The sequence below is a fragment of the Anser brachyrhynchus genome (assembly GCF_964034855.1).
Source record: "Anser brachyrhynchus genome assembly, chromosome: 5".
NCBI classification, from domain to species: Eukaryota; Metazoa; Chordata; class Aves; order Anseriformes; family Anatidae; genus Anser; species Anser brachyrhynchus.
This window is the reverse complement of record NC_137699.1, coordinates 16,112,787-16,136,540: the sequence shown is the minus strand read 5'-3', so window position 1 is coordinate 16,136,540 and position 23,754 is coordinate 16,112,787. Positions and strand designations below refer to the sequence as shown.

The 23,754-nt window shown below is 37.9% G+C and overlaps 1 protein-coding gene across 6 annotated transcripts in view; it reads right to left on the bottom strand.

Moving 5' to 3' along the window:
• The window catches only part of LOC308196094 (uncharacterized protein), a 596,499-nt gene that overhangs the window by 152,629 nt on the left and 420,116 nt on the right, over window positions 1-23,754 (bottom strand). For 2 of the 6 annotated variants that reach the window (XR_013952064.1, XM_080594627.1), the window contains exons 7-8: window positions 14,252-14,309; window positions 12,829-13,981 (exon numbers count right to left, since the gene is read on the bottom strand). The exons of 3 other annotated variants lie outside the window; for them this stretch is intronic. The gene's annotated coding sequence lies outside the window, so the exon portion shown is untranslated. Of the gene's footprint in view, window positions 1-9,028; window positions 9,511-12,828; window positions 13,982-14,251; window positions 14,310-23,754 lie in introns of those variants that run through there. One more of the 6 variants, XR_013952065.1, reaches the window with a different exon arrangement.

Below are 23,754 nucleotides of genomic sequence, written 5' to 3'. Positions count from 1 at the left end.
TCCAGATGTGGGAAGAGAAAGACAGAAAAATGACTTACTGCTATTTCTGTTGCAAACCACATGGCTTTTTCCTGTTTAGAGACCTTTTACAATTCAGTTTCCACAATAAGACTGTGGGACCCTTGGAGTAACAAAAGTGTCAAAATGTAATGTTGTTTCCTTCAAGGACTGAATAATGAGGTTTATAGATTTCCTGTGCAACTGTCCAATAGAAACAAACTAATAGTGTGAAAGGCAAGAGGGATAGTGAAAGAAATCCCTGGGATATATTTCATATGCTAGAGCTATTATTGAAATATAGGTGCCCATCTAGCTCAGGATCCCTGCTCACCAGAACAATTGTACAAATTGTCTCTGACTAATGACAATAAAAAGCCTGAATCTCTGTATTCCCTTGGCAATTTAAAATCTGAGTTTAATATATTGCGGTTTCATTTCTGAACTAATGCAATTGTATAAAAGACATTTTGTTTAAAAGAAGACTTTTCTGTAGAGAACGAAATACAGGAGGTATGGCTCAGAATGTTACCAACCACAGAAATTCTTAGAAGAATAACGTAGGGAAGAATATTGAAACCTACTTGTTTATCACCACAATAATAAATATAATTAATTGTTATTATTATCCATTTGGGCCATATAATCTGTTAAGACATGAAATTGTGCTGTGTGATTTCTCAGGTGACTTACACTTAGACCTTTATTTAGAAAAAATAATCATAAAAAGCCCAGTAGTCTTTAATAGATCCCACTAGTTCAGATACCCCTATGCTTGCTGGTTTGGTGTTTTCTGTGTCAAGAAGTTTTTGGTTTTCTCATGGTCACAACTGCACCTTTTCTAAGCTTGTAACACAGACAGTCTCTTTGCCCCTGCATGTGCAGCACAGCAAACCTTTCAGCACATAGGGTTCTGATCCATCAGGTTGCAGGTAGTAACCATATCTGCTACACATATGTTTATTACATAAAAGAGTCTGTGTGCTTATTCTGCAGATTTCACAAGAGAAGGGCGTCTACTTCTGGCTTCAGATCCCACACGGACCTAGCAGCTGAAATCACCTCTGAAGAAAATGGTGTATCACTGCATATTTACACTCGGCTACAGTCCAGAAATCCTGATCAGGCTCTGCACTGCAGATATTTAAAAGAAGATCTCACCCCTACCTCAGACATTTTTGAACCTGAGGTTTCAAGGGATATGTAAAAGAAAGGAGAAAATCAAAACAGAGATGCTTTTCACATGCAAATACACTCATATAAAAACCTATTTCTTGGAAATGTTCTTAACTAGTTGACTTCATCTAGGCATCACTACCTTGAGAAGTTAAACTACTGCAGTGAGTAACTAAGGATTAATTTCCAGAAGCTTCAGGGTTCAACATGATTTAGAAAAACTCCAAAAAATTGTAGAGACCATAGAAAGACCACTATAAAGATCCCGAGTGTTCTCTTTAACATGCAGTGTGAACTGAACACCTGCTGAAGACAACTTGCAGCACAGCAGCTCCCTCTCTTCCATAAAGCAGTGCACAAAAACTTCTGCAACAAGAAAAATCTGAAAAATGTGGTGAAGCCAGAACACATTTTCTATTATGTGTATTATACGTCATGTAGTTACTAGTATTTCAAAATAGAAATATGTCTGTTACCATAAAACACTTTGAAATAGTTCACAGAAACCACCCAAATCCTCAGTTAATTCATAATCTGGTCTGTATTTCACAGTCAGTGCTGTGTAAGACTATATTATTTCTCCTATCCTTTGCTCCCTTACAATTCTTCACAGAACCTGCTTAAAAAGCAATGTCAAAGTGTCAATGTGCTTTCTAAGGAGGGTATGGCTATCTATATCCTGCAGATAAATCAGGGCTCTCCTTCTCAGGTCACTCTCTGTAAACTGCTGGATTTAGCATCAAGAAAGAAGTTTTAGCAGCAATATAATCATATGAATTATATTAAACTGGACTGGCTGAAGGACCAGCTGAAGCCCTGTATAATGAATGGATGTTGCTGAACTTCACTATTCACATAAGAGAAATGTACAGTGAACTAATTACAATTTCTATTCTGTGTACTGTCATTCATTTCGCAGCTTCCCCAAGTAACATTCCCTCTGTGACTGGGCAGCAGAAGACTGTCCCCAAAGGTCACATGTAGAGCCTTTATATAGAATCTGATGAGCATTGTTTCTGGGCTCTAATTGGAAGCTACATCATTTTGACTTGTCACGGCCTGTGTGTGTATGTTCCTATCAGTTGTTCCGCTCATGTCTGTTAAAACTCTTGCAGCCTTAAAGACCATACAGTGCTGAAGGAGCTTGCTGAATCAGGATCTTTCACATTGGATGGTCATTCACTGGTTGCTAACTAATGAGGAAAAAACACCAAATAAATCCAATGGATGAGAACTTATTCTATCATTTATCCAACAACGCCAAAGCTCTTTAGAAACTAACTTTAATTAGTGCCTCATGGCGAAGACAAATGTGATTATCCTCATTTTACCAAGTGAGAAAATAAGATTAAAGGTCTTCTCCAATGTCATAGTGAATCAATGAAAGGAGCTTCCAGGACCCCACTGTTCATTAAGGCTGTAAACAGTGCCAGGCTTCATCAGAATGCATCAGTAGCTTCATCTGCAAGGAATTGCCCAATACTTTCGCTTTTGAGCCTCAGTAGAACATAACCTTCTACCCAGTAAAAGTATTTGATGAAACTTTATGCAGAAAACTAGGAATCTAGTCACCCTGGACAATAAAACTTGAGTATTACATTATTCAGCCATCTCGCTAATGCACGCTCCTCCTGCAGATGAGAGACTGCAATGTATAGGGCGCTACTAGCGATGCTGTGCACAAGCACCTCATGTTCTAGGACAGACTTTATGAAAGATAAGCACATTGCTGCCTCTCTGCAGTGATATTTCCCCTTGGTCTTTCCACTCTAGCCAAGCACTTAACTTGGATCCCAACTAATCTCATTTGAAAAACTCATATGGTGGTTTTGTTCCCCTTCTTTTCCAGTGTATCTTATAGCCAACAAGTTTTTGGTATTTGATCCCAAATGCACTTGCTTAGGAGAAGGGCTTTTTTCATGTGTGGCTGTTAGGAACACCCACCTGCCAAGGAAGTTACTTCTGAAGAAGTGGTGAGAAAGCAGCTCCTTCCAAAGCTTTTAAAATAACTCTATAATCTAAGTTCATAGAAGATGGTCTGATCTCTGCTGTTAGTAAAGAGGAATGAGGAAAAAGGAATAAAAGAGGAAAAAGAGTAACTCTGCAATACGACAAACTCAGGGAATGTATCAAAGAGACATGCATGCAGATGGTTCACCAGTGATTTGAAAAAGGCTTCAAATGCTTCTACCTCAGGATATGTCATTATCTGGTAGATATCGAACGGAACTGAGGTTTGTATTAAATCAGTCAGCTTCAGTACATGCCTAGTATATAGTAAATCTTTATATAACGTTCAGCAGAGCTATTATGTCACAGTTTCACAGCCTTCCTCCTAGCTGTTCAACATTCTTTTTCTCTGTGTCAGATCCCTAACATCGGTTCCTCCCTGTTTCATCAGAGAATGGTGTTTAGTCCTTTCTGCGGCGGACTACTTTTTCCTAATCTGCGAATTTCTCAGCGTGGCTGATGCACCGGACCATTCTCACATGCCAACCTCCCCCCTTCGCACCACGGTCCAGCTACCCACTCACTCAAACAAGATTTAATTTGTTCTAGCGGATATTAACTCTAAATCCCAACCGTGCGCTTATCCACCTTGCCTGTTATTTCAGCCCAGCTCTTGCTTGTGCTGTGGCTCTAATTATCTGGCTGGCTGGGGTCAGAGCTGTGCACCTCCCACATCAACAGGAAAAGCCAGCGCGGTGTGCTGAGCTGCCCCACCAGAGGCTTAAAAGCTGAGGGATGGGGGTAAGAGAGGAATGTGTCACACCCGATTCTTTCCCGTGGCTGATTGAGTTTCAGTTTTTATTTACTGAGCCTCCTTAATGGGCTCCGCTGCAGATAAGATGCGTTGTTTTCTGCTCAGATGCAGCTGGAGCCAGGAGTTGCCAGGCAACTGCTCTCTGCACCAGTGGCATCAGCTCTGGCACCAGCACCAGCACCAGCACCAGCACCCGCAGTGCTGGACCAGGTCCTGTGGCAGGCCCCAGGCATCCCACTGCTCTCCCATGGTGGCAGTGTGAAGGCAAAGGGGGTGAAGCGGGGCGGCGGGAGGTCGATGCTCTCATTTTCTGCTCACCATGCGGTGGTGGGGCTGTGGCAAGCAGTGGCACCCGAAGTGCTAACGAAGCAGCATTCACAGGATGAACGATTTTGGCATTTTGACCTGTCTTGTGCTCAGGGAGTTGTCCTCTGTCTATTCTCTTCAGAAAAGCTGAGGAGCAGTTATGGCTTCAGTAAGGTGATGTATGCTCCTCTGCATGAAGAGCTATGCTTGCTCTTCAGTTAGACTTCTTTTATTGGGCCTGATGTTGGCCTAACACCGGTGAAACTGTTTCAGTATTTCTTGGAGGACAAGTAAAAGGCCTGATGTTGGAGGCAGAACAGCGTGTATGTAGCAGCATATTTTCAATACAGGAGTTTGGCTTAGGTAAAATCACAGATGTCACCCAAGGCAAAGGGCTGGGATGCTCCTGCAGACCTTCAGGCTTCTGAACTTGGTCCATGCCCAGTTCCCCAGCTGTGCAACAGCTGTGTTTGGGCTCTTCTGCATGCAGAAGGGTAGGAGTGGTGGGAACATGTAGATATATGTATATCTATGCTATGTAGCAAATAAATATTAGATGGTGGCTGAATTTTCTGTTTCAGTGGGAGATTTTTGGAAAACACTGTATAGCCAGCACCTAGAAACAGTGGCAGCAGTGTGCTGGTTTTTGTGATGGGTTCAACAATTAAATTTTCTGAGAGAAAATCTCTGAAGAGATTTTTGTCAGGAAGCAAGACTGAGGTTTGGGGACAGTTATCACAACTCTCCCATATGGTACTGCTGGGTTCCTTGGTTGCTTGTGGACCAGCTATTCTTAACGGGGTCTCACTTTTCTCCTAAGTCAAGTCTGTTCTGCTTTGTATGAATGATCATTTCTAGGCACTGAACCAGGTGTGCATGTCTTGTGTCCCAGATGATGTCTCAGCAGCTGGGCTAAAGCACCAAGGCCAGCACTCCTGCTTCTCCCTGCACCTCCAGCAGCTGAAGAGATGATCGGGATCTTGTCTTCCACCTCCCTTTGGCAGCAGCACAAGACAGGGACATGTCCCTGGAGCAAAGGCCCAGGTCCTGTCACACACTGGGGCAGCACTGTGTCACCAGATGACTGCGGAAGAGCTGGTGTCCCCAGGCTGCTGCCTGGGGATCACATACATACATTGCCAGGCATGTAGAATGAGGTTTGCATATGGGAGGTGACGACAGCCCTTGTGTGTGGCGTTTTGCTGGCTGTTAGGGTGTGCTGCTGTGTAATGCAATTGTCTTGTTCACCTGGAGCTCCATGCATAGCTCCCTTTCAGTCATGAATCTGAATAAATACTACCACTTAAATATGACAAAATTTACCAATTACTTCCTGAATTTTCAATATTCATTTTGGTGTTAACATTCACCAAAGAAAAGAAATGATGTTTATGGAACTATATATTTAAAATCTCATTCATCATCTTTTTTTTTTCTCTCTCTCTTTTTTTTTTTTTTCTCTCAGATCATTGCTCATTAAATTCTTTATAGATTTAGACCACTGGCTATGCTTTGTTCAGCTGTACAATTTATAACATGTAGAGACAGGGCTTTCCTTCAGGTATTCAACAAAGCAATTAAGAACCCGCTGAATACAAACAACAACCTTATGTGATAGATGTTCGCATTTGTACTTCCTCTCATTCTGTTGCCATTCTGAATCCTGCATGTTCATTTTCCTTTACACTTTTATGACAGGGATTTGTTTTGTAGCATTGACTTCCATGCAAAAATCAGCTAGATGTAGCAGGGAGCAGGGGAAGAGCAGGATATCTGTAGTATCACTGGATGTACTGGTAGGCAGAGCATCAGGGAGACCCAAGGCAACAAGAAGCCACTCTGATCACTACCATTCACCTTTAGGTCCATGAAGATATCCTCAAATATTATATTCTGGTTTCTCCTCTACACAGCTACCTTTTTCATGATGACTTAGGGACTGGAGGCAATTGCTACAAGAGACTAAATGCAATATGCTGTCTGCTGCAGGAAAAGAGGTGCTCAGTCTCAGTTCACTAAGAGAAAAGGCCATTTTCTAACCCTCCTTGCTGTTGTTTGGGACCATGCAAAACCCATAGGAGGGATTATTTGTCCTCTACCTTTGGAGGACAGACTGGTCTATGGCGAGTATCAAGTCTGACAAATAAGTCACACTGTCAATGCATTTGGCAGAAAATAAATCAATTGCCAAATAGGAGGAACTGACCGTGGGCTATGTGGAGGTCATTAGGTTGTCAGCTATTGCCTCTTTTAGATGCAAACACTTATCATGATCCAGTTCTGGTCAGTCTTAGAGCATTAGAGAAGCTTCAAAGCAGCACAAAGGAGTTAATATATATATATAGCTCCTGAAATACCACAGCCAGTGACAGCAAATGAAAAGGCTGTCTGTGGTGTGGCTGACCTGGGGCCATGCCAGCTGGCTGAAACAATAGGAAGAAAATAGGTCACTTCCACTTAGTGTTTCCTTTACTTCTTAACCCCCTAACAGATTGTACTGCACTAATGCAAGCCCCAAAGGAAGTTCACATCACAACCATAATCTTAATAATGGATGTAGACCTCTAAAAGGTGAAGAATAAGCATTTAGTAATTGAGATCAGTTTCAAGAAAACAGTGTATGTTGAAAATCTGTCAGGAAAGCCCATTTCCATGACTGTTTTCAGTGCATCTTGGTTTGGGATTGGCTTGGAAACACTGAAAGAACTCTCATTATATTTTTATGTGGCAATTTTTCTTGAGAAAATGGTTTGAAATTGTTACTTTCCTAGCAGAACTAAGGATTTTCAAACTATGTTATTTTGTTTTCATAGAGCTTGTCTATAATCTCAAAAATCTAGGAACTTCCATATTGGTCCCATCCAATGTCTGTTTACTTTAATCATATCTCTAAAAAAAAGACATGTTTTTAAAAAGAAATGAAAAAGAAAGAAGAAAGAAAGAAAGAAAAGAAAGAAAAGAAAAGAAAAGAAAAGAAAAGAAAAGAAAGAAAGAAAGAAAGAAAGAAAGAAAGAAAGAAAGAAAGAAAGAAAGAAAGAAAGAAAGAAAGAAAGAAAGAAAAAGAAAGAAAGAGAAAGAAGGAAAGCAGGAAAGAAGGAAAGCAGGAAAGAAAGAAAAAGAAAGAGAAGAAACGAAAGAAAAGAAAGAAAGGAAAATAAAACACCATCTCATAATAACCACGTTGGACAGTTCATCTCTCTTGTTAAGGGGCATGTCTACAGTCAGCATCTGCAGAGTTCATTGCTCTTCTCATAAGAAGCATAACCTCCTTAATCTCCAGGTTTGGTGATACTTAATAGTTTAGAAACAGTGGTTTACCTCCAATTATTTAGATTATTATGTTTTTAGAAGTCAGTAGACACCTGGACCTTTTTTTCACATAATTTTAGTCAATGTAGTATTCCACCTCATTTAATACATTGTGCTTTTGTAAGCAAAGAAAAGATTTTGGAAAGAATAACCTAAAGGAATCGCTTGTATAGTATTAGAGCATGCAGATCAAAACAGGAAGGGCAATAAAAAAGATAAAGATTCAAGACGACTGTGTTACAAAATGGCTTTTGGACAAGCTAAGCAGTTAAAGTGAAGAGCAGTCTCCCAGAGAGTGAGATAGAAACTTCATTCATCAAGAAATTTAAAGTTATAACAAAGCAAGTATTATGTAAAATAAATAAATAAATAAAAATATCTGTACTAGAAAGGGAAAGCATATAAACCAAAATTTTTCTGCATCACTAGTTTTATTCTTTTATGTTTTTTTTTTTTTTTTTTTTTTTTTAGAGACTAATCTTTTGACTCTAACATCCTGTCTTTTTCAGATCCCACTGGAAATCTACTCCTATAAGCAATGCTATCCTGTGTAGCAATTTTGGAAACACACATACACATACATAAAAAGTTGCTAAATGCCAGAACAAAGAATATGAAGCACCTGTTTCTCCAAAGCTCTTCAGTATTCCTTATGTCTTTACCAACATCCTTTCCTTCTTTCCTTCTTTTCTTCTCTCTTTCTTTCTTTCTTTCTTTCTTTCTTTCTTTCTTTCTTTCTTTCTTTCTTTCTGTCTTTCTTTCTTTCTTTCTTTCTTTCTTTCTTTCCTTCCTTCCTTCCTTCCTTCCTTCCTTCCTTCCTTTTCTTTCTTTCCTTTCTTTCCTTTCATTCTTTCATTCTTTCATTCTTTCTCTCTCCTTTTCTCTCTCTCTTTTTCTTTCTTTCTTTCTTTCTTTCTTTCTTTCTTTCTTTCTTTCTTTCCTTCCTTCCTTCCTTCCTTCCTTCCTTCCTTCCTTCCTTCCTTCCTTCTTTCAGAGCAAAGCACTTGCAGTTTAAAATTAGACCTTAAAACTACATTTCTTACGACTCTTGGAAAATATTAGTGACAGAGCCTTGCTGCTACCTGTTCACCCTGAAAAAATATTAGTTCACTTAGTTATCAATGTTCTTTTTACAAAGGAAAGGTGAAGCCCTGAAAGCAGGATTGTTTTTTGTTATATGGAATTCCTAAATTTGCCTTTATTATCCAACTTATGGAAAAAATAATCACCATTACCTATAATAAAAAGGGAAGCTTTTGTTCTTCTTGTTTTCTGTATTAAAAAAAAAAAAAAAAGAGAGAGAGAGAGAACTAAAAGAGCAAATTTGAATCCAATTTGACATATTCTCCATGACCTCTGCAGGTCAGGAAACTGATTCAAAAGAATAAATCACTAACAGTGGTTATTGCAGTATCTCCATAGAAGCAGCATAAGTTATGAACCAGAAACAGTGCCTCTGTACCTCTTGCAGGAGACACACTGCGTCTGCAGAATGTGGCAGCAGCTTCAGTCAGACAGAGAACTGCAACGGGTGCCTCCGGATAAAAGGCATTTTAGAGAGGGCAACAGGACTTTGGTAGTCCTTTAACTTCACTTAGGTAGTTCAGCCCACACAAGACAAGACTAAGGACAGTTGCTGAGTGAGTTCAGTGACTGATATTGGAACATACGGAAGGCTGTCTGCCACAATCTTATTAGTGTGAGAATTTTGCTGTCCTTTGGACAGCTTTGGATGGACTTCCGAAAGCAAAGATGGTACAGCTGTTAAGCCTCACCTTTTACCTTGGCTAGGCAACTTTCTGAAGGAGCAGATGGTCCTGAGTTTCAAACCATGAATCACTGTCGCAAAGTCTGTGCTACGCAGGGCTGATAAAGCTCAGTAGGTAACATTTTCATTACTATCTGTGTCACTCTGATCAAGCACTCTTGCTGCTGAGATGGTCTTTATTACTACAGCGCTAAAGCACAAGAAACAAATAGCAGGAGTCAGAAAGTCACACTGATTCAATGCCTTTAAGTGATGGAGGAAGGGTAGGAGCGTAGATCCCTTGTATTCATTCAACTGTATTAACATAACCTGACAGCCCATTTGCTGTGTATTCAAAGGAAGCATATTGATGTTATGTGAAATGCAATTGCTCCTGATGCATTTTATAGATAACTTCTTTATCTTTTATATCATTTTCTCTATTAGAGGACACGCCCAAATAAGAATCATGAAATCTGGATAAAAGGCCAATCTTTCCAGGTTTCCAGGTCTATAAAATGTAGTTGAAGTTCTTGGAAAGAAAAAAAAAAAAAACAAAAACCAAAAAAACAAGTGAATGCAAGATGAATGAAAAAGAGTGGGGGAAATGAGAACTTGATGAAATTTGTGATTGCCTTCAGAGACAGAGAGTAAAAAAGTGGTGTTGAAAAGTTCAGGGAAAATACAATTTTTGAGAAAGGGTGTGTGCAGATAGGAAGCAGAATAGAATTACCTGTTTATTAAAAACTTGTGGGTATTGAAGTAGATGGATGTGAACATTAGGAACCTAAGTACTTGAATGATCTGAAAAGTCTTGAAGGATTTAAACATTTCCTATTAATAACAATTGTAACTCTCAAAAAGACATTTCAAGTCCAGCAATCCTTTTGTTGGTAGGTACGAACCATGGCTATTATAATGTGACAGAGCAAAGGTCTTTGAAAGCTGAGGAATTCACTCCCCTGCCTCACCATTCCTTCCCTTCCTTTTCTTCCCTGCTATTGTCCTATACTATTTTGGAATAATTAAGACTGATTAAATTACCTCTTTACGGACTTTGACAATCATGTATTTCCTCTGCTGACAAGGAGACATGCTTTGGCTGTATGGTGAGTCCTAGGGGCCCTGCAGCTGGGAACATCTTCCTGGGCTGGGAACATGCTCCTGCTCTCTGTCAGCCTCTCCACCCTGGAGACTGGTCTAAGTACCCTCAGCTGGGCAGGGTTGTGACTTCCCCGAGTCTTTATAATAGGTTATGGCTCTGGAAGTTGGTGTTATCACTGGTTTGCCTCTATATTTTTAGTGAGAGCAAATTTTTTATGTCACAAAAAAGGTTCAGCTCAGGCCAGTGGTTAGTGTTTTGTCTTCTCCTGTCCCAGCGTCTAACTGCTGCCAAGGTCCCTTTTTCTGATGAACTTCCCTGAAGAATTCAGAGGCAAAAATGGCTTGGTTCAAGAGACACCCTAAGGTAAGGGATGAAGTCAAACAATCTTCAGGCTGTTGCAAGATATAAAAATCCAAACTTGTATTTAATTTCACTAAAGAAATATGACCCGCAAAGGTATGGAAAAGAGATGGATGCTATAGTATGAACCAAATCAGAAAATGTGAAGTTGCAAGCTAGTAAAATTAAGGCAAAGTTTCTGAAAAAGCTGTCTTCAGTCTCTGTGTCCAATCAAGTCTGTTAATGCAGCACTACAGCCGCATGCTTGCATGTTAGGTACTGTTTGACACAGGGCACAGCACAAGAAAATTGCACCTTCAGACAGTACAGAACAGCTGGCTAAAATCAAATTCCCTAGCATAGGACTATTATAGCTACTTCAGAATAGGTTGTGTGGGAAAATGTGTGCCAGTTCAGGTGGAGAACATTAAGCAGCTGCTGGAAAGATGGACTCTGTGATATGATGAAAAATACAATATTATATATGCATGATCCTTTGCCTTCCCTATAAAAGTGTATATATCAAGTTACTCGGTACATTATATATTTAGTTCAAATGTGTTCTATTCATGTGAAAGTACTCAAAGGGCTAGGCACCAGATACTTTGCTTTACAACTAGGTTTTAGAAATAAAATCATAAAATGTCTACTATTATTACATTACAATTGTAAATGGAAAATATTTTTCTCTTCCAGTTTGCTGAGAAGAATAGTAAAACCATGGATCTTTTCATGTCCAGTTAGACTGTTGTTTCAAATTAATAAAGCAGCCTTCATGTAAAAAAATATTTTATAATGTGTATTTTATTCTTAAAAATAAAATGTATTTTGTTTCAATTAAATATCTTTCCTTTCCAGCCTATATATTTAATAATGGCAGTTTGTGAAATGTATATACATGGGTATCTGCACACACAGGCTTTCACTTCCAACATTTTCTTCCAGGAGGTACAAAAGCTTTGGCCTCACAACACATCTGAAACTGCATTGCAAATGCATGAAACAAGGCACTGAAAATCAAAGCGTTGGATTTTCAAAGTTTCTTTTGATAATCTAAGTGGAAACAATTCATCTAATTGCATCCTCTTGTGTTTTAAATTCTGTTAATTGTTTTCTACCACATCTTCTCTCTAGCGTGACATAGATTACTCTTAACATGAAGCAGTAGCAGAAGATGAAAGAAAGAAAGGACAAACGAACACACTGTCACCTTTGCAAATTACTACATTTGCAAGCAGAGCCACAGTGTATGAAGCAACATGACCAGATTTCTTTTGTACACACTGTCCATTTCCAGCTGCATAATGCACTTTTCAATGGGTTAAAATAACCCCTGTGCAGAAGGCCAGCCCTCAACCAATGTTCCATTTAAATACCTCTTAAGCTGTGCCCACCTCTGCCCTTTCCTACAGCCTGCTGTGTAAGAGTTAGTCTAGCTCAAGAGGGAATAGCAAGCCTCATTATTCACAGAAAGAAACAGAAAGGACAAAACAAAACTGTGGATGCAGAATGGCCTGAAATCTGGCTAAGCAATTTGAAAAGTGATTTTATTTTATTTATTTATTTTTTTTAAGTAAAATAAAACCTTATTTTGGAGTGGCATTGAGTTTCTTCTGCTTTTACCATGTGAAAAATCAACAGATTTTTTTCGTGCAGTGACAGTTCAGTCCAAAGATTTTGATATTTCTGTAACATCTTCTTAATAAAACATAAATGAAAACAAGACAAGGACAGATAACTGCATGTAATAGTACCTTTAAATAATTTTGACATGTTTGGATGCTTTTTTTTTCCTGGTGATAATTCAAGAGATCATTACTTAAATATATGAGGTGAGCTACCCATATAAGGAAAAGGTTAGTGCCATCATAGGCCATGTAAATCTTCTTTTATGAAAAGGAACGCAAATGAAATGATCACCTAAGTCAAGGCTTTATAAAATATTGAGTAGGATTATGTTTGCTTTGGGAGTAATTTTATTTTAATCCCTCATTTGAGATTCTATTCCTGTTTACATTAGACAATCAATCAAGAGATGTCACTGAATGGCAGGAGGAAATAAGGTCAAAAATGCAATATGCTTACCTTAGGAATTATTGAATATCTCTTTTATAGACTTGCAAATAGTGGCATGGATCTTTATCTTCAAGTGGTGTGCCTCATAGATCCAGCTGTGTGGGAAATGGAGAATACGTTTCTCCCAATGGATGCCAAAATTGATCCCACACTGCTTGTTACCAGTATCTGATGTAATTGCTACTACTTTCTTTCACACTAGACTGGAATTTAAATTTCTTAGGACGTCTTTTTTTTTTTTTTCCTTTTTTCTTTTTTTACTGTTTTTTAAGGGATCTCAACAACTTAAATTTACTGAAAATCCATGCTTTTATTTTGATGTCCTTTTGCAAGTAAAGTCTCCTGAGAGGTCTGTGACTCCTTCTTACTTAGGACCTGAGCCTACTTTAAAGAGCTAGCTTTTAGGGCTGTTTGTTGCATGTCTACCACATTACTGAATGCAAAATGTTTCATGATGGCATTTTATTTGGCAATAAAATATAAAGCATGCTGCTCTGGAGCTGTGAAACAAAAGCAACCATTTTTATCCTTTAGCTTTTCAGTCTGTTTTACAGCAAAGAAGGGTTAACAGAAACCCAAATGGATGTATTATTCAAACAAAAGCAACTTCAGTAGCAATTTCTGAGGTCTGGATTTGTGGTGGTGGTTCTGGTGGTTTCATAATTCCTACAAATATCTGGTCAGCCTATGCAAACATGCAATAGATAAATGTGCTGCCACCCTCATTAATGTGTTTTGGGACCTAAGGCACAGAATATTGTAGTGAGTGTAGTACTAATTGTAGTACCACAATATGAAGTGAGAGGGAAATGTTGGTTTTGACTGGAGGCCAATCTTCACCTCCCAGTGTTAACATGAATGTTCAGATACAAACTTGTATATCTCTTGTATATGAGATCAACATTTGGGCATAGAAATTTTCTACACTAAAAATTATTTAACTGTTGTACCCACAATTTCAATACTTTCTGTAGCAAATTCCCAAGTGAAGCTCCTAAGAAAAAAGGATTTCTACAGAAAAGTTTTCATTAGTTTAGCAAAGCAGGTCTCATAGCCTAAACAAAGCCCAGCAGATAGCCAGCAACTAGGGGCTTTCGGTACTTAGTTCACAATAAAAACTTTGGATATGTGATTTTAGTGTGTTGTATCTCATCTTCGTATTCTGAAAAAAAAAAAAGTAGTTAATACTTAAAAGGCTGTTTTGAAAATTAATTGAAGTATGTTTAGCAGCGCTTTCAAAACCTTCACATGCCATGTCACTGCCAAGTGCTATTATTGTTATTGTTGCTTGAACAATAGCATCAGCCAGGGATTGGTCCAATCCAGGACTAAAAATATCCAGGGATAAAGACTTCCAGACGCTTCAAAAGAAGCAGCCACCAAAGCTTATTCTGAAAGGAATGAGTGCTGGCATCATACTAGGAGAACTTACCAAAGAATCTGTGCCTTTTCCAGTTAATGGCTTCACATAGGTTACTCATTAGGCTTTCCTTTGAACAAAAACAGAAGAGTTTTTCTTTTTTTTTCTTTTTCCCTGAAAATTCCTTTACAAAAATAAAGCTCATAGATTTTCTTCACAAAAGCACACAGAGTTCTTCTTCAATCTACCTACACTTTTTTTTTTCCCACCTGCTATCATTCCAGGAATTTTCTTCACCTTTCTATCTGACATGGTTTTATAATTATTGTGTATCATATAGCAATTTGTACATCAAGTGTTCCTGTGTTAAAAAATGCTGGATACAAGTTTTCATGAGTGACCTAAATTTGACACAGCTATGTAGATGCATTATTATCAATAAAATTCTAAATAACATGACAAGGTATTTTTTTCTTCTGACTGTAATGACAGTGAGGAGGCAAATTACTAATATTTGCTAATAATGAAAAGTTAAGGAAATGGTGCTATTAATGATGCCATGCAAGAAGCACTACGTGGTGATGCTAGATTAATCCTGAAAGACGTGTTTGTTTCACACTTCACTGAAATACACATACTGTTTTTTGTTCCAAGGTTAGTTAGATTTCTGTTGGCTTGCTCTCCTTTCTGCCATGCTCCAACTTAATAATATTCTTCCCCTTTATATGACTGGAAGTTGAATTATGTTTTACAAGTGCAATGGATTTATTTATTATCCTTGCATACGTGCATCTGAAAATAAACTAGAGACATTTTAAATCAGCTAGTCTGGTCCTGCAAATTTTCTGGTGCAATGGAGACTTAGCTAAGGATGACCTACATACAGGCATGTCTTGTGTTATTGCACTTAAACACACACAAAGGTGCATACACATGTGGCTACAGAAATCACCAGTGCTATGTCTATTCAAACCTTCTAAGAAATACTTTTCCTCCTAACAAATTACAAGCACTGTGCAATACCTTGACAATGATTTTGCATTGTTCTGTCATGAGCAATAATTCACAATAGGCATTCCTAACATAAGGGAGATTCTGAACAGTCAATTCTGACAAGAATTATAGATAATTCTGAAGAGTGAAAAAGAAAGGCATGCCCTTTTTATTGAGTTGCTAAAATAAAATGTCTAGCTCTTAGAAAAATCCTTCTCATAACTCCTGAACATCCTTGAAATCTCCTTTTGCCTCTACCCTTGAAAGTGCTTCCAAGCAGGTCCATATTGCATTTTAAACTTTGGAACTAGTTTAGTCTTTAAACCCATGCACTGCATGTTGAAATAATCACATTTCACCATGTCTAAATAATAAATTAAATTAAATGGAGTCTAAAGGAACTTGCTGTATATTCCTATCTAGATACATGCAGGGAAAACCCTTTCCTGGTTGTGTTTTTAATATTTTTGCCCTTCCTTAAGTGATCCAACTGTTTGTAGACTGTTGAGTACAAATTACCAAGGAGGTTTAACTACCAGTTTAATAGAGAGAGAATATTTTCGCAGTATATGCAGTATTGGTCATAATGGTTTCTCCTACAACTAGTGTGTAAATCTCAAAGAGCATAAGAGGAGAGAAAGAAAGAGAGAGGGAGAGAGAATTTGTATTTAGTTTTATGGATATTTCATTACATGATCTCCCTGTGATGGCTTTGTTGCTTTGTATTACGGTCTCTCTTCAGGTATTGATTGGCAGCAAAAGAGAGTCTCACATAAATTTCAAGCACAGAGTCATATTCTCTGCTCTCTATTCAACTCTTTCTGATTCCTTACTTGAAAATATCCTGATAATAAAGAGTGTCTGAACGTTCATGCTGGGATGCTTAAGGAACATAAATTAACTAAACATATATAGTTAGCAAGCAGCAGGCCATATTGGAGCCCCTTTCTGAACCTTCTGGTTCACCAGGACGTGCCATTTGTCTTAGCCTAATCCCCATTCTGAAGGAAGTTTGCAGGTCCATGTGGGGACAGTTTAGCTCAGCAAGGTTTCACTGCTAGTTGTTCTTTTATGGCCATGCTGACCTGGCTGCTTGTTAGGTTAGTGCAATGGCAAAATGGTGAAGTCAGAGATACAGAGCTGAGGACAGGAGGGAAACAGTGGCACATGCCTAAATCACATTAAGAGCAAAAAAGCTGCAAGTGTGGCTGAAGGCACCTCTAGATCACCAAGAGGAATTGTCACATTGTGGGCAATTAAAGAAGAGAGTGAAGTAGCTCAGAAGTTGATGGAAAAAAAAATTATTTCTGTCCCTGTTGTAGAAGCCATTGGGGAAATTCCTAATCCAAGGACACTTTTTTAATGGAAATAACAGCATGGTCTTGACAGAGATTGAAGTCTCAGAGGAGGAAATTATGGAGCAACTCAGCAACTAGGACAGCAGTATATTCATCTGAGAGGCCTGAAGTAAGGAAAGTGTGAAGTAGAAGAGTAATGAAAAGGAATTTATCCTTAAAATGTTGACTGTGCTTGAAATAGGAAGGTCACTTCTTTGGTTCCTCCAATCAAAACAGAACCCAGTGAAAATCCTGTGAAGTACACACTGGCAAATTGTAGTTTTACTCTGGGGAATGCCTTGAAAAGCCTAATTAAGGAATAAAGTAAGTAAGTGTAACCTGATATAGTCATGCCAATCTAGCTTCTCTGAGGAAAAGTGTGACTCATTTATTCTTACAGAGTTGTTTGAAACAGTTAACCATGTGGATAGATAAAGGTGGATATAATAGTTCACTGGGGTGCTGGCAAAGATAAACTCTTAAACAGGTTACAAAAGTTTTTTAAATATGCACAGGATCAATCATGATGAATTAAACATCTCTGGAACCAAATAAAAAAATAACCCCCAAATGCTCTTTATTGGGTATCTATACAGATGGTACCCTGTGCTCTACGTTTTTCATATGCTGCGGTGTTCTTTTGTCCCTTGAAAGACACATTAGGTTTCAAAACACTCTGTAGTCATCACTGTGGTACATCCCCATGGTAGTTAGCAAAGTGCTGCAAACACTGATGGGGTTGGTGCTCCAGTTGCAGCAGTCACAGGCTCTGCCTGGGGTAATACTTGCAGACATATGTGTCCATCCCAGCACACTGGGGTATACCTTGTCTCTGGGGGATACTAGGGAGCTGTAGGACAGCACGGAGGGACGGGTAAAAACAGGTATGCAGCTGCTGCTGCACAGCTGGGTCATCTCTTGACACAAGGGTCTTTCTGAAAATTACCGACCTGCTGTTGGTCAACATACACCCTCTATTAGGTGTTAATGAGATATACCCAGAATTTTTGAGGTGTTCCAGAGTTAGACTTAAAGTGATATTTTATCAAGTTTGTTAGCTAAATGTATATTAAAAGTGATGTGGAACTTTACATTCGTGCAATGACCAAGGCTTTTTTTTTTTTTTTTTTTTTACTATTTTTCTTTTTTCTTTGCCTGTTACCAACAGCACGCAGGTACTGACCATCGAGTATATTAGAAGCAGCAGTGTGATGTATATATGGAAGGGTCAAAGGTGAGGTGCACTGGGAATTAGAGATTCCTAAATTCTACAAGGATCTTCTCCGAGGTATGAGGTTGAAAGGTAGATATTGTGTCAGGGGACCACCCATATATGTTGTACTGTCGAAGTGAAAAAGGAATCTGAAATCATCCTGAAGAGCTTACACTTTGAATGTGTACAATTGCTTAGCCAGTCCTCAAGAGGGATCTCACAGACCTTAGTAAACGCGGCCAGAAAACCTGCAACTCCCAGTGAGAAATAATACTCTCAAAAATCCCGAATGCCTGCACACTTTCAACATCAACATTGCTGAGATCCCTTTTCACAAAACACAAAACAGACAAATCTTTTAACATTTACTAAGAAATGCTATGAACAGAGAAGGACCTAAAACAAATAAAGAAATTTGATGTCCTTGAACTGTGAGGAATCAAGTACTCAATCCTTGGCAGATGTGCTTATTCCTTAAGAATACTACATGCTCATAGGTGGCTTAAAACAGAAGCCTCTAAAGAGAGGCTTTACACTAATGTGTCCTTCCAGGCTCAGCAAGAAATACTACTCTACATTAATAAACTCAGTTATTCAGCTTGTGATTGACAGAAGTTAAAGTGAATGGAATTACTCTATTTTCAGGTCTATATGGTCAAATATCATGAGATTCCTTGGCCCTCATTTATCTGCAATATCAAGCAGGGCAGGATTATTATTATTATTATTATTTTTTTGTTTGTTTTCAGAGGGGCTGGCTGATAGCAAGATCCTTTCTCTGGTCAGCTCTTTCCAACAGTAATCCGATGTTCAGTGCAACAAGCCAGCTGGGCATAACCTTAAAGGATGTCAGCATCAGTGAGCTGGTAGGAAGTTCACAGGTATGAAGGAAGGAAGTGGAATAATGGAGATGGGCACCCATCAGATATTCCCCACATATTGCTTCTTGTTGCCAATTTTTTCTTGCTGGTCACAAGGAAGAGGCTCTCTTGTGAGAAGAGAAATCTGCTGCCAGATACACAAATAGTGCTGCAGCAAGGAAGAAGAATAGCTAATGGTAAACTGTGAAATGAAAAATACAGAAGAAAGAACTGTATGGCCTTGAGATATGCAGTAATGCAAATGGGATCAAATGTAATAGTACAAAAGTACAAGATCATGTACTGAGAAGGAAAGGAATTTCTGCTATCAGCTGGGAGCTGATCGGCCAGAAGTGACAAAGTGGAAGAAAGATGTGAGTGTTATGAATCAGTCACAGAATGACTCTGAGCAACCAACATGATGTGGCTGTAGAAAAAGATTAATTCCATGCTTGAGAATATCAGAAAGGATGTGTCTGGCACAGAAATGTGTACAATGTATTTTGTACAACACTCTGGTAAGGCTGGCTGCCTTTGTTCAGGAAAAGTAAGAGGAAGAAGGGATATAAATTGAAGGATGATGGCCCTGTTACCAGGGGTCTGGCCTCTGTGACTCATTATCTCTTCCAACCTATGTTTCTGATTGAAGGAGAGATGAACAGCTTTGTTACTTTAGCATAAATGATTGTTTTTTTTTGTTTGTTTGTTTGTATGTTTGTTTTGGTGTTTTTTTTTTTTTTCTGAAAACATACAGAAAGTATGTAATTGCAACCATTTATACTGCATTTTCACTGGATTTATTTTATATGTTTTAACAAAGCCTTATAATGCAAAATGTTACAAAACGTTACATTTAATTAAAAAAAAAATAATAATAATAATAAAGCAAACTCCAGATAACCTACCTTTCTCACTACTTTATGATATTGTTCAGACAATGTCTCATTGCCCTGGGACTAAAGAAGGAACAGTTGTCAAGCACCTTTAGGTTTAAGGATGGGTGTTCTTTCCTGGACAACTTCTACACAGAACAAATACCATTTATTTAGCTCCCACATTTCCCCATTAAGGTTAGGTTTAGCATCAAGAAGATTCAAAGAAATCCAGAAAAGAGTTAATCTCAAAATATGTACCCATAAAGCCATTCATAGCAGAACTCACTAATTTCAGTCTTGCCAGGCTATTTAAACAAATTCCTGTAGTTAACATGATTTCAACAAATCCCGAGGATAAGGCGATTTCATCTGTGTTTGATATTTACCAGTCCTTTTTTTTTTTTTTTTTTCCTGCTGATCTGTCAGTCCATGACCTTGAAATCATTATTACTCAGAGCCTAGCAAACTGTAGCTCATTACTGTCTCTCTTCTCCACAGGCAGCAGATACCTTTTTTTTTTTTTTAAGTTTTAAATGTTGAAGTTTATAATTAATGTAATTTAAATCACAAGGTAGCTAATTTTAGTACAGTAAATAGAATAAAAGTTTAAATCATTTTTGTGCCCTGGAGCTGGGAATGTCTAGGTTTCAAAAGAGAGTTGGTTTTCTAATCATCTGGCTCTGGTGGCAGAATAATTTAACTAGTATGGACACACACCAATCGGTGAAAGATGGGTTGTTAAAGAAATAGCTAACTACAGAAGAACAATAGAGATCTGAGTTGTTTAAGATGGGAAAGCAAGATTATGGCTTTGAAAAAATGTCACAATCAAATTATGTTAAAAATTTATTGCAGTCATATTCTTTGGCATGGCTAAATATATGGTCACAATAAGTTGCCTTGCTGGTATTTTAACCCATGCTAAGAGAAAGGTCATTTTGAAAGTGGTTGTAGAGTGTTTTTACCTAATGTCTTACAATTTTTAAGATTGATGGGGACAAGTATGGTCCTGGAATATGGGGATTATCATCCAAATTCTAATTTGTTTTCCTTTTGTATCAGTTCATTGAGGCAAAGTACACAGTAACAATGTGGTTCTGTAGAGATGAGCTGAAAAAATATTTCTGCACTAGTACAGAGCAATAAGATCCTGTTTGATAGTGAGAGTCTTCCTGCAGAGCCTCAACATACATCGGCAATTGCATGCAGTACAATCTTGATAGAAGATTGTGTTATTCCCTCAGTGCAGATGGCACCCCAGCAAGCAAAATCAAACAGACCTTATCATACTCCAGAACAGCTTCCATTTTTGACAGTTCAGAAGGGAGAAGACTTGAAGATTTCTTTGAATGCTTGCTGTGGATAAGGGACAGTGTTCAGAGAACTTGACAGTGTGGAACAAAATTCATTTGGAAGTTTTATTTTCACCTTGAATCAATGAACTCTGTATTGCACTTTTTTTTTTTCAAAGGAAAGGTTTCTGGGTTTGTTTTCCTTTTTAACGGATGGATTTTAACAAAGAAAAAAAAATGAGAATGCATTCTGGAATTTGTGTTTAGGAAAGTCCTTTGATGGTCATATTCCTCCTATGCTCTCACCTCCGTGTTCTAACCTCCAGATGGGATGGTTAGGGCTATGGCATTGGAAAAGTTGCTGAATAATGCATTTGTCTGATAATAATCCATTCAGTGTTTTCACTGACTGCTCAGTTGTTCATTTTGAGCTAGTCGTCTCATCATGGTACATAACCATCATTCCACTTCTTAGCCTTGTCTGTCATATTGCCCAGCATAGACTTGCTCTTTTCTGAGTTTTTAATTTTGATGTATAAAATGTTTATGAATTTGGATGATAAAAATGTTTGCGAGTAATTTAGCATGCATGCCGGAGTGTTTAAAACGGCTTATTGTGTCTGGCTGCACCATCTGCAGAGAAAGTCACTAGACTTTTCTACAGTTCTCATGGGAAACAGTTTTTTTAAGCCTAGTTTGTTTTAACCAGTGCATTTGCCAATGTCACATAAACTGCATTTTGAAAATAAATTTTAAAAATATTCTTAAATATGTTCACTTTTAACTACAGCTAAGGAGTTAAGCATTCGGATTATTGGTGCACTAATTAATACTGAAATTCTGTGCCCTCCTGTAGTAAGTACAATGTTAATGACATCAGCTCTGGCCCAAAGGGAATCTGCCAATTCAGTCAGAATAAGCACAAAAACCTGCCAGCAGCTCTTCCCTTAGATTTCAGTTATGTGAAAGCATCTTGTTAACGTCTTTGATTAACAGATAAGTGACTATCCAAAATGGCATTATGTGGCTTTCCATATTTGTTCTTGTTCTCCATGGGTTACATATCATGTCTGATCAGTTTACAGTTTAAAAATTGTTTTCCTGTCTATGTCCTTATAGTGCAATGTTCTGAGATTCCAACTACAAACATTGAGTTTCCTGGTGTAATGACATATACCAGATTCTGCAGAAAGCCAACATATCTTGCTATTTTTTCTATAATTAGCCATACATCATAGTTTAAAAACATTAATATCTTCACAAAGATGTGATTCAAATTATAATTTTAATAAAAAAGAGAGATGACTTTTTTTCTCTATCTCCAAAACGATAGTATTAATTCTTCTTTTGCATGCCTCCTCTGAGAAAGGGGGACTAAGAGTTCTAATTAGACAAAGTTTCTGTAATGCTACTGTAACATATAATAATAACAAAAAGAAGTAGAGATTTTAATTCTATAGAGGACACATTTACAAATTCTGGTGCGGTTATTTGATCACTTACTCTGCAAGATAGACATTCTCTCTGCAAACAGCTGTACCACCTACTGCGTTCCTATGAGCTGTTTTTATTGCCCCCAGTTCTACTGAAGAAAAAAAAAAAAGAAAAAAAAGAGCATTTCAGGCAGTCAGACAGGTTAGAATAAACACCATATGAAAGTGGTTTGGGCTAACTTGAGTGACTATGCCTGGAGGTCAAAATCAATTTATAGAGAGTGATGAATAACTTGGGTTGGGGGAAAGTCTGTAATATCTCCAGCTGGCACAGCAAGAGTCAGAACAGAAAGTATGCCTACAGCTGAAGTCATACTAGCTGCAATAAAAGGATGCTGGGACAGCCTTTCTCACCTTCACTAGCATATACATTATATCTATGGAAATGGGTATAAAAATACAAGCAAACAAGACTTGTCTACTGATATTTATGATAATATGTTAACCCTTATCTGAAATGATATATGAAAAATCACCAAATAGACCCACCTTTCCTCTCATTTAATATAACAGGAGAGTTATTTTGGAGATTATACGAAGGTTTCCCATCTTAGCTAAACTGTTTAATATGCTCAATGTTATGAAATGCTGTGCCTTGTTTACACAGCATATTTAGGTCATGTTATGCATTAGGACTAATCTCATAGAACAGCTAATGTCTGATGCACTTCTCTCCTTTCAATCATATAGAAAAAAAGTAAAGGCAAATGAGGGATGAAAATGCATCTAAACAATGAAATGTAGTGTTATTAAAGTAATATTAATCTCTACAAAGTTGGAAGAAAATAAAGATGCTTTTCAAGTTCCGTGGAGAGTGTGTGTATCCCAAGTGTGCTATATAAACTCTTTATTTCATACAGAAGTTATATAAAAAGGTTAGACTTCAAAAAATTGACATGTGTGTAATTTAATGGCGTCTGGTTCAGTTCTGACCATATCTGCTGTATTCATATAACTTTCTTCAAATATAAGAGGAAAAAAGAAAATTTTTTTTGCACAGCTGAACATCTGCTGCAGGCTACAAATTTTGACAAATTGATATGCTTTGGTCTGTAATATTTTATGGAAAAGAAAAAAAATCCTCCTGGGTATTAAATATTTCATGCAGTAGCTAAAAAGAAATATGTTGAAAGTAAGTTGTACTTATTTTCAATTCAGAGCTAACATCCAAGGAATTTACAAATTGGTGAAAAGGATCAGCAGAGTTAATTGTTTTTATCTGAAGTTTTCTTTAAGGATGTGAACAACAGGTTTCTTTTAGAGAATTGACATGTAAGGAGGAGCAGCATAAAAGCTAAAGGGGACTGCATCTGGTCTGCTGGGCGTAGAGTGGAGAAAAACATGCAAGGAACTGTGCCTGGTTCCTTGAATTTCTTCAAGGGAACTAGTTGCATTCTTCAATCCTGGGCAATGTAATTTCTTTTTGCCTGACAGCTTTCCAGGCTGTCATAGGTTAAATGGATCTAGCATTGTTAAGGGACTGTAAAGGTCCCTGATTTAAATACTTCAGGA